At 44.9% G+C, this 10,970-nt stretch overlaps 1 long non-coding RNA gene across 1 annotated transcript in view; it reads left to right on the top strand.

The window, feature by feature from the left end:
• Window positions 1-10,706, top strand: part of LOC118011276 — a 41,971-nt gene extending 31,265 nt beyond the window's left edge. The window contains exon 4 of the long non-coding RNA XR_004679442.1: window positions 8,491-10,706. This is a non-coding gene — a long non-coding RNA (uncharacterized LOC118011276). The remainder of the gene's footprint in view (window positions 1-8,490) is intronic.
• The last annotated feature ends 264 nt before the right edge of the window (window positions 10,707-10,970 follow it).

Raw genomic sequence — 10,970 nt, 5'->3', positions numbered from 1 at the left:
GAGTCCCAGAGACCCATCTCCTGGGTGGGGACCCCAAAGAGAAAACATTCAGGACCTGCAGGCCTCACACAGATGCTCTGTATGCTCACAACCCCACAAGCCACTCTTCCTGGGAATGGAAGGCAGAGCGGGGAGAAGCAGTCGTAAGTGCATTTCTCTCGTGGGGAGAGGAGTAGAAATTGCCTCTCTGTGGGAACTTGAGGAGTTGAGGAAGAAATGATTCCATCTACCCACGATCCCGTGTGGAAAACCTGGTCCCTGTCTTGTATCCCTCCACTGTTGGTGGCCATGTAGATGGGCGGAATCATCAGGGAAGGAGTCTGGTAGTTAGGACTGAGGCTTAGTACACTCTGACCCAGCCATCTCACTCTTGGGGACGTACTACAAATAAATTATCCCATGGTGCTATGGGGACATGCACAGAGATGTCCATGAGAGCAGCTGGAGGCAACCTCAAGTCCATCACTGGGAGAATGGAGGGCACAGTGCAGTGGACACTCACTGAGGAATACTACCTACCTCCCAGAGCAATGAGCCAGTGCTGCAGAACCATGAGAAAGAACAGATCTTTTAAAAAAATGTGATGAGTGAAAGAGGAGAAAGAGAATGAGGCCAGTTGCATAACGCCATTTATGTAAATGAAAAGCACAAATGCGAGTGGGGGAATATTTCATATTTTACAGATGCATACATACATATTCAAGCATGAATCAGACACATTAGCATGGGAGCCTGTGGGCGTCAGGGACTAAAGGGGAATGACAGGGATGGGCCTGGCACAAACTGAAGATGGAAGTGGGTCATGAACCGAGAGCTATGGTCAACTCAACCCTCAGCCTTGGTCTCCTGCCATCTTCTGCCTTTCCTCCCTTTGATAAACGGGTGTCTGTGCTCTGTGTCTCTGCTTCTTCACTCCCCTCCCCACAAGGCCCTCATGGGCCTCCTCTGGCTGCTTTCTAGGCCTGTTGTCTCCCCAAACAGCTCTTCTGAAAGCCACCGCTGACTTCCACATGGCTAGATTCATAGGGTATTTTTTAACTAATATTTCCCTTCACCCAAAAAATTAAGGTTAAATTAATTCACACTTTGACATGTTCAGCTCAGTTTGGACACATGTGTGGAGTCCTGTAACCATCACTGCAACAATCAAGATATAAAATGCGGATCCACCCCCCCCCCACAATTCCTTCATGGTACGCCTTTGTAATCATTCTTTTTCTCGGCCCCTGGTGACAACTGATCTGCTTTCTGCACCTGCAGTTTGTCTTTTTGAGGATGTCACATAAATGGAATCCTACAGCATACAGCCTTTGGATCCAGGCTATTGTGTGTATCCACAGCCCATTCCTCTTTAGGACTGAGTAGTGTTCCATTGTATGGATGGACCATGGTTTTTTCATTCACCCATTGAAAGACATTTGGGTTGTTTCCAGGTTTGGGTGATTACAAAGAAAGTCACTGTAAACATTTGTAGACACATGTCTCAATGAACATAGGTTTTCATTTCTCTGGGTAGAATGGGGTTGCTGGGTCGTATGGTGGGTGTATGTTTATTGTATAAGAAACTGAAATGGGTTTTTCTGAGGCCGCATTTTACTAGACGTCTCACAGCGGGTACCACATCGACCTCTCCTTTCTGCGAGGCCATGTCATCCAGTTTCCTTATTGGTTTCCCTTCTTCCCCTCGCCCCTCCCCTCGGCCAGGGTGGGAAGTTTTCCAGGCTCAGTCTGGGCTCTCTGTCTTCCCTTCTTCTGGGTGATCACAGTGAACACTGAGAACACTGTCTCTGGGCCATGGCTCCCACATTTGTAACTCTACCCCCAACCTGGGCTAAGCCCCAGGCTCATGAGTCCAGCTGTGAACCTGCTGTCCTCACAGAGCTTTCTCCTAGGTCTCGCAAATATTGCCGTCCTTGGCGCTCTGCCCCACCTCCCCTGCTTCTCTCAGATTTTCCTCACCAAGGTAAAGACCATTGCACCCACCAAGTGCTCAAGACAGAAACCTAGTTATTCTTTATATTCTCCTTTCTTATTGCTGCTTAACAAATTACCATAAATTTAGTCTTAACCCCATTTATCATCTCTCAGTTTCCATGGATCATAAACTAGGCACAGTAGAGCTCAGCTGATTCCTCTGCTCCAGGTCTCCCAAGGCTGAAGTCAAGGTGTTGGCAGTTCCCTTCTGGAGGCTCTGGGAGACCATATACTTCCAAGCCCACTTAGGTTGTTGCATGAGTCCAGTTTCTCGTGGTTGTAGGAACGAGGTACCCATTTCCTCTCATGTCAGCCAGGCACCATCCTCAGCTCCTGGAGGCCTCTCTTTGCTCCTTGCACGTGGCTCCCTAAATCTCAGAACAAGCGATGGCATGGGGAACCCTTCTCAAGCTTGGGATCTTTCTGTCTTCCCCTGGTGCTGCAGCTCGCTGATTCTGGCACGAGAAAGTTCTCTGCCTATAAGGGTGCATGTGATTGTATTGGGATAATCCAGAACGATCTCCCTATTTTAAGATCAACTCACCAGTAATGCTGTTGTGGGTTGAACTGTATCTCCCCCAAAGATGTGTTAAAGCTCTAACCCTGGGTACCTGTGAATATGACCTTACTTGGAAGTAGGGTCTTGGCAGGTGTACTGAAGATGAGGTCAGATGAGGAGTAGGGTGGACCCTTAATCCAATATGACTGGTGTCCTAATAAAAAGAGACAGGGACAATGAAACCTAGAGAGGAGAATGCCGTGTGAACACAGAGGAAATACAGCCAGGTGATGACAGAGGCAGAGACAGGAGTGATGGAACTTCGAGCCAAGGGATGCCAAGAACCGCTGGTAACAACCGGCAGCTAAGAGAGAGAGTGCACGGCCCTGCCAACACCTTAATTTAGGTCTTTTCTGTTGTCTTATGTGACCCAATTTGTGATACTTTGTTACATGGCCCTAGGAAGTGAATACAATTATAATGACATCTGCCAAATCCCTTTGGCCACGCATGTAGGGTAACGTAGTCACTAGCGTGGGATCTCAGTATATTCACAGCCCCAGGGATTAGGGTATGGAATCTTCTCGGGCTCATCATTCCACCTACCATCCCTCCTCTCCCCAACATGCAGTAATTCTTCCTAAAAAAAAAAAACTGCTTCTCAAAACTACCTATTAAATTTTATCTTTCTTTTCGTTAAAATTTTTTTTTGTATTTTACCAATTTCTTCCAACATATTGGCCATATGTTACATTTATAATCAGAAAACACCATAAAAGTTATTAAAAAGAAAGAGAGTACCACTTAATTGTGCTTCTCTCAGTGATGTAATGAGAAGATTCTAAAGAACATCAGAAATCGGAACAAAGCCTGGGCAGCTGGCCAGAACATTCTGGGTTGGAAATAGCTCCTCCTAGGCGCCTCTGTTCTCAGAGCTCCCCAGGGTCTGTTGTTCCCTGCCTGCGGAGGGTGTCTGACAAGCACAAGGGAGACCAGGGTCAAGAGGAAGAATCAGTCCCTTGGGGACTGGGTTGACTGGGAAGACACACAGCTGAGTGAGACCAGACTTAGGCGGGGAATCTAGGCCTGATGGTCCTGATGGGTTGACCAGGTGGACAGCTGGAGCAAAGCTGCAAGGTGCCATTGTACATGTTGGTGGTTTGCCTTTCTGGGAAGGAGACTGTCATTCTGAAGCAAATGGGCCACCTGATTGTTGCCTGCATTTCATAAGCCAAATGTTTCTGTGCTGCCCTCCTCGAATCCCAGAGTTCCATGAGGATGTCTCCTGGGGGGGCAACGAAGGACAAAGGGAGAAGCTGGAAGGACATTCCAACCCCCTGACTTCAATTAAAGCAGGTCCACTATTATCTGTAAGAGTCCATTAGAAGCAAAGGGTTCCATTAGTTTACCATAAAAGGGGAAGATATCAAAATCATTGATGATAATGGGCAAGGGAGCCTCTGCAGACTTTTGAGGAAGGGAATGACCTTTCAAAACAAGGCTGCCAGTTCACCATGTCCAGTGGGCCAGGTTGCAAGACCAAGAGCAGGGAAGCGAGACTAGAGGACGGGAGACTGTGGCAATAGGTGAATAATGTAATGTCTATACTACTACTACTAATAATACTTTTCATATTTAAAAATATTATTTCAATGATTTTAATTTTAAATAATATTTTAAAACAATCTTTAATTTTATTAACTTTTATTATTCCTTTTAATAATTTTAGACGATTTAATAATTTTTATTATAATTTTAATAATTTAATAATAATTATTATTATAAAATTGAGTTAGGCCCTGTTGAAAGTACTTTACCTGTATAAACTCATTCATCCCCACAACAGTCCTATGAGATAAATACCATTATTATCTCTATTTTACAGCTGAGGGAACTGAGGCACAGAGATCTTAAACAGCCCACTCAAAGTCACACAGCAAGAAAGAGAAGGGAGAAGTCAGCATGTGAGCCTGGGCAGGCCAGCTTAGAGCCCAGGCCCTCCATCCTTGCCCAGTGGGGGGTTGAGGAAAAAAGGTCCATCTGGTTGAAGAGATTGACATGACCTCCTTCACAGTGCCCACTGTCATCTCGTCTCGTTTTATCCATATTGAGTGGATTCAGGTTATTAGTCAGACTAACAAGCTTCCAGGACATGAGGGCAGATGGGATGTGTCAGATGGTGTGGGGGAGGGGATCGAAGTCATACTGAAATGTAGAGTCTGAAACCCCAGGTGGCACCAGCTTCCATGGAGTCGGGTAAAGTGGGAGGAAGTGATGCTGAGTGCCGTGGGGGAAATGCTGGGCCCCGTGGGGATGGTGACTGTCCCCACGGGACACAGAGGTGAACTCAATGATTTGTAGTAGCATCGATCTCTATTTTGGAGCAGTGCTTCTGGATCTTCCGCGTCCATCAGAATCCCCTGGAAGGTGTATTAAATCCTATATCCCTTGGCTTCTTCCTTAGAGTGTCTGATTCAGTGGGTCTGGGATGGGGCCTGAAAACCTGCATTTTTAACAAGCTCCCAGGTGATGCTGATGCTGCTGGTCCACAAGCCACACTCTCTGTTGCACGGTTCTGAGAAATACACATAAAAACTCATTTCCTGTCATTTCTAGTTGATATCCTTTACTTTAGTCATCAAAACTTCTCCGCAGCTGTTGTGCACCTGTGTCTTGATAAAAATTGTTCTTACCGTCTGCTATCCTTTCCCTTACCCTGCTTCCAAATTTATCTGGTTTCTTTACTTCCTTACAAATTTCCATTCCTATGAAGCCTCCTCTGACCCCCCCACCCCGCCCCACTGCCGCTGTCAGTTGATTACCCCTATTCTGTACTTTGATGGCATTTTCGACATTTCTCTGCTGAGCACAGAGCCTGGCATAGAGTAAATGCTCAATAAATATCTGATAAATAAATGAATGAAACAATCTTTCCTTCCTCAGAACTATTGTAACCTGTACCTCTTTTGTGCTATTCTTAATAGCACACTATAATCTCCAAAGATTTATTTATTTATTAGAGAGAGAGAGAGAGAGAGAGAGAGCAAGTGCATGCAAGAATGGGGGGAGGGGCAGAGGGAAGGAATCTTCAAGCAGACTTCCAGCTGAGCACGGAGCCTGATGCAGGCTTGATCCCACTACCCATGAGGTACCTGAGCTGAAACCAAGAGTCAGGTGCTCAACCTACTGAGTCACCCAGGTGCCCCAGCACACTATAATCTCTAGAACAGGAATGAAAAATGTGCTTCATCTTAGATTCTAGCTCCTATCAATTACTGTGCAGAAAGATTTTGAGGACACATCTGGGCTCAGAAGAAAAGAACAAGTGATTGATTAATAGTGTCTGTCACAGGCAAGGATGGGAGGGGGGTAACAGTGCCATATATATGTCATTCCTACTCTAGAGTGAATTGATTCTCCTCCTTACCTGTCCACGCTAAGGGTGAAGAGTTGGGGTAAAGGTCTAAGGCCAAGACACAACTGGGCCTGGTACATTTTGCAGGGGTTTTGAGATGGGAATGCTGTGGGCAGGGATAATCAGGGAGGGCTCTCTGGAGGGGGTGTCCTCAGCAAAGGGAGTTCTCAGTCTCTGGGCTAGCCACTCAGACACGCAAAACTATTCTCTTCAGATGGAAGTCAGGTTGGCTGAGTGACTATAATAGAATGTATGGTTCTAAAGCAAGTGCCTAGTGTATAACCCAGCTTCTTTCCTGTTGTTCGGGTTTCTCAGGTACAGAGCCCAGACTGGGTATCCTGGCCCCAGGAAGAGTTAAAAGATCATGGCACCTTTTTGGGCCAGGGGCAGTGTCCAAATAAAGACCTGAATATCCTGACTGGTTATCAATGGAATTAGAGAGTTTGGGTTCGACTTGCTCTCCTCTAGAACTACTACATATAAGGAATGTTCTGGCACCAGAGGGATGGCCCAGGGGCCAGAGCAGGGCCAGGAGAGCAGATTGGTAGACAGTTACCAGCAAGGCTGCTGGGGTGGACATGTGTGGATTCAGGGAAATTCAACGTCCTCTGCAGGTGTTTCTAACCCAACAAGTTTGCTTTTGGTTCCTTTTAGGCTTCAGTTAACATTCTAAGTGGATCAATTGTTCTTGTCAGGTTAAGATTTTCTACCTCTTGACCTAAATGGGGACCCAACAGCACTTTCTTCAAAATCCAATGGTGGGGACACTCAAGACCCAGGACAAGTTTAAGAAAGGGACCCTCCTTCTAGCTGCTAGACCACACGATATAGGAAATTTTCTCCCGGCTCAGCTTTGATGTCACTCTAACTTAGATGTCCCTCAACGGATGCCCACGCATCCCTCCAAAAACACTACCACATGGGACCTTTGGCAGGGGCTTCTCTCATCCTTCACATTCCAGTTTCTGTTCTAGCCTAGACTAGTTCTAGCCAGGATATAAGGCATAAGTCTAAGCACCTAGGACATCTTTGATATGCTTTTATTGTATGAGTTCAAATAAATGTTTGATTTTAGGGAATGTGGGCCTGTAAGACCATATCACCAAAATCCATACCATTTAAGGGTCATTGTGGGCCTTTGAGGTAGCACTAAGGAAAGTAATATTGTGACCTGTTCTTACAGGAAGTATTAATAAAGAGTATTTCATGAATAAGCAAGTGTTCAGCCTATGGAATTTATCAAAGGGGATGGCTATTTGACATTAGGGGTTTCTCTGGAGAGAGAATAATAAGAGTGATGACATTCTGTTAGATCAGCTATATGGTCAAATAATAAATTATAACCACATGATGAATTGGAAAATTCTACATGCCGTGTTCCTTCTCGGAAGCCACAGGTAGAGTTACCTATCAAAGTCTCTGAGATTTCCTCTAGGAAGGGACATGTCTCCATTTGAAAAGTTGGCTTGCTTTGCTTTTGTCCTGATTATTCAAGTAGACAAAATGTCCTTGAAGCCAAGAATTATGGTTTTGAGCCAAAGCACATCAGCATCTAGCCCTCATTCAAAATTCTGAGAAGTTGGCCCCTGCTGTCCACAGCTTCCTTGCAGGATCCAAGACACTCTCCTCTCCCAGATAGGTCCCCGTGTGGGTGAAGTCTTAAGACATCCCTGCTTGTTCTATCCTGTGCTGGCCTCCTCCAGTGGACATCAGAATGAGTGGTCAGGCTCTGCTTTTTAGGCCTGGGAAGCTTGAAAGAAAAGCTATTTCAAGAAAGAGGCCAGTCAGGATGCTGGAAGAAGTTGGGTTGCCATGGTGACAAGATAAGACTTTGTCACTTTGAAAACTAATGGCATTTTTTTTTCCCTATGGGAAAACCATTCAGTGGCTAAAGAAGGTGGCCGTGACTGAGGCTTTTGTCAGCTATAGTCCTTTATCCCTGTGGGTGTTGACCCACGTGTAGGATGATGCTGAGTGTATTTTGGACACAGTGCTATGAGGAATCAAGTAAACAGGCTGGGGGTTGAAAGACCCGGAATTGCTGTGGGCCCCATATAAGTCGTGACCTCAGGCAAGTCTCATGATTGCCTTTAGGTCTCAGTTTCACCATTAATTAAATGCACAGCTGAAAATTTAGAGCAGGAGGGGTTTTTGTTTTAATTGAAATATAATTGACACACAATGTTATGCAAGTTTCAGGCGTACAACACAGTGATTCGACGAGTCAGTCTGTTCTGCTGTGCTCACCCCAAGTGTAGCTGCCATCAGTCACCACACAAGGCTACTACAGTCCATCGACTATATTCCCTGTGCTTTATCTCTTATCCGCATGACTTACTCATTCCAGAACTTTAAGCCTGTATCTCCCACTCCCCTTCACCCATTTTGTCCATCCCCCCACCCAATCCCCTCTGGCAACCATCAGTTTGTTCTCTGTATGTATGGGTCTGTTTCTGTTTTTTGTTTGTTTGTTTGTTTTGTTTTTTTAGATTCTACATATGAGTGAAATCATATGGTATTTGAAGCAGGAGTTTTGACATGCTCACAAAAATGCTGCATAATTTGGTCATAATTTCAGTAGGGGTTTTTTTTTCCCTTCCAGAAATTCACAAGCTGATTCTGAAATGTATATGGAGGTGCAAAGAACCTAGAATATTAAAACAGTCTTGAAAGGGAAAGAACAAAGTGGAGGACTTAACACTACGTGACTTCAAGACTAGCTATGAAGCTACAATAATCAACCAGCGTAAGAATCAATTGAGAGATCTATGAAAGAGAAGAAAGGGCTCAGAAATAGACCCTCACTTATATAGTCATTTAATTTTCTTTCTTTCTTTTTTTTTTTTAGAGGAAGAGAGTGAGCGTGAGTGGAGGAGGGGAGAGAGAGAATCTCAAACAGGCTCCACACCTAGCAGAGAGTCCGACACAGGGCTTGACCTCGTGACCCTGAGGTCATGACCTGAGCTGAAATCGAGAGTCAGACGCTTAACTGACTGAGCTAACCAGGTGCCCCTATAGTCATTTAATTTTCAACAAAGACATGAAAACAATCCAATGGAAAATGGAAAGTCTTCAAGAAATAGTCCTGGAACGGTGGGATAGGTGTATGGAAAAAACCCCCACAAAACATTAACTCCTACCTCCACCATATATAACAGTTAATACAAGATGAATCATAGATCAAAAATGTAAAAGCTAAAGCTAAGAAGCTTCTTAAAGAAAATGACCCATCAATGTGGAAAACTTCTGTGCACGGTCACTGAAGACCTCCCTGAACCTTGTCCCTTTTCCTTGAGTCCGTCTCCTCCGTCCTTGACTTGCTCTAGGGGTTCATGAGGGTATCTGTGGTGGTTTGTGAGAATGGGCAGATTTTTCTTAAGATGGGAGTTTGATGGTTCACTCTAAACCACATCAAAATGTCCGAGTGTGGAAGTGACCTTATCCAAATGTTCATTACTCATAAAATGAAGGGGCAGGTCCACAGTGTGATCTCCTGGGCTCTTTCTGGCTCTAAATATCAGTTGATAGAGGAAGTGATGACTCCCAGGCACATGCTCTAGAAGCAAATGAGCAAACTCTAGTCTGAGACTGTGTGGGCTTTGAGAGACCGTAGGTCTATTCAGATTACAAGGCTACTCAGGGTGGGGCAGTGACTCAAAGACAGGGCTCAAAGGGAGAAGGTGCAGCTCAGCCCCTGAGCAGCCTTGGGGTCTAGCTCGGGTGACCCAGTGAGAACATCAAGGAAAATGAACCCTCCTGAGAAAGCCTGGGATTCTGTGAAGAGCACTAACATGGCAGTTCCTAGAGCCAAGTTCTGACGTGGGATCTGTCACTGTGTGACTTCAGGCCTCAGCATCCTCATCTATAAAATGAGATTCCTCATCTGTAAAATGAGAGACAAATTGATTCGTAGGGATTTTACCTTCCTTTTTAAAACCTGACATCTTGTTCCATTATTTACTTTCTATGAGCACACTCCCTTTTCTGTCCCCTCCTCAGGCCTTTGTCCACACCACATATATCCTTTCTGTTGTGCTAGGTGTGTATGTTTTGAGTAAATGTATTCTTGCAGGATATGTACTGCTCCTATGTACCAAGAAGTTGAGGAAACCAGCTGCAAAGTTATTCACAAAGATGATACTCTTAAATGGAGTAGAACAAGTACCACCTTGGGTATCACTTTGGGATGCGATGTGCAAGGTGAATTTCTCTCACGTGTGGGTGCACGAGCTGACATTCTCTTTTTCTGTTGGGATGAAACCAACAGTGTATACACAGAGCATAAATCTGCTCCTTGAAAAGCACATCAGGTCTGTATATGAGGGAGAGAATTTTATCTAAGAGATCTATAAAATTTTCATAGACAATAAATCTCTCCCATAAAGAAGCTGAAGATGAGTTAAATTAACAGGAATTCAAACATATGGATTATATTTCCCTTCAAAGCCTCATGGACTTTCTAAAACAAACAAGCCAGAGGCTGGGGCAAAATGCAAGCAGGGTTTTTTCCAAACTCATCATTTGAAAAAAAAGAAAAGAAAAGAAAAATTCTGTGCGGTCAGGGGTGAGTTTGACATGTTTTTGAGTTCAGTTAGTTTCACGTTCTTCTCAGACCACAATCACCTTCTCTTCTGGAACCCTCGCATCTGATTATGGGAAGAGATATAACTCCTAAGAGAATAAAATCTGTTGTGTTGGCAAGGAAACGATGTTGAGTCATCACTTAGCCCAAGGGTCCTGGCTGTGGGCAGTGATGGTGGTCATCAGTGGAGGGGGGGTTATTCTTGGGGGACCAGGCCATCTCTCATGTGTAGACTAACCCTGCATGAAAGTTGGGGGACGCTTCTGCCTTCAGTCCTCATACGCTGTGTTTCTCCTGATCCAGTGAGAAATTTCCCTCAGAATCAGAAGTCCCAATGACCCTAGGGAGAAGAGAGGGTAGGTGTTTACCTCTTATCACTCTTTGCACTTCCTGCCCACTTATTTCAGGCTAGTTTCCAATTGGCAATAAGCTGGCTGAAATCCTACCCGAACCTAGCATAGGAGCTGGGGTGATGGAGCCTGGATGCCTCCAGGTAACCC

This window comes from Mirounga leonina, unplaced genomic scaffold (genome assembly GCF_011800145.1).
Source record: "Mirounga leonina isolate KUSES-001 unplaced genomic scaffold, KU_Mleo_1.0 Mir_150, whole genome shotgun sequence".
Lineage (NCBI taxonomy): Eukaryota > Metazoa > Chordata > Mammalia > Carnivora > Phocidae > Mirounga > Mirounga leonina.
The sequence above is the reverse complement of the archived record's forward strand: the minus strand, read 5'-3'. Positions and strand labels throughout refer to the sequence as shown.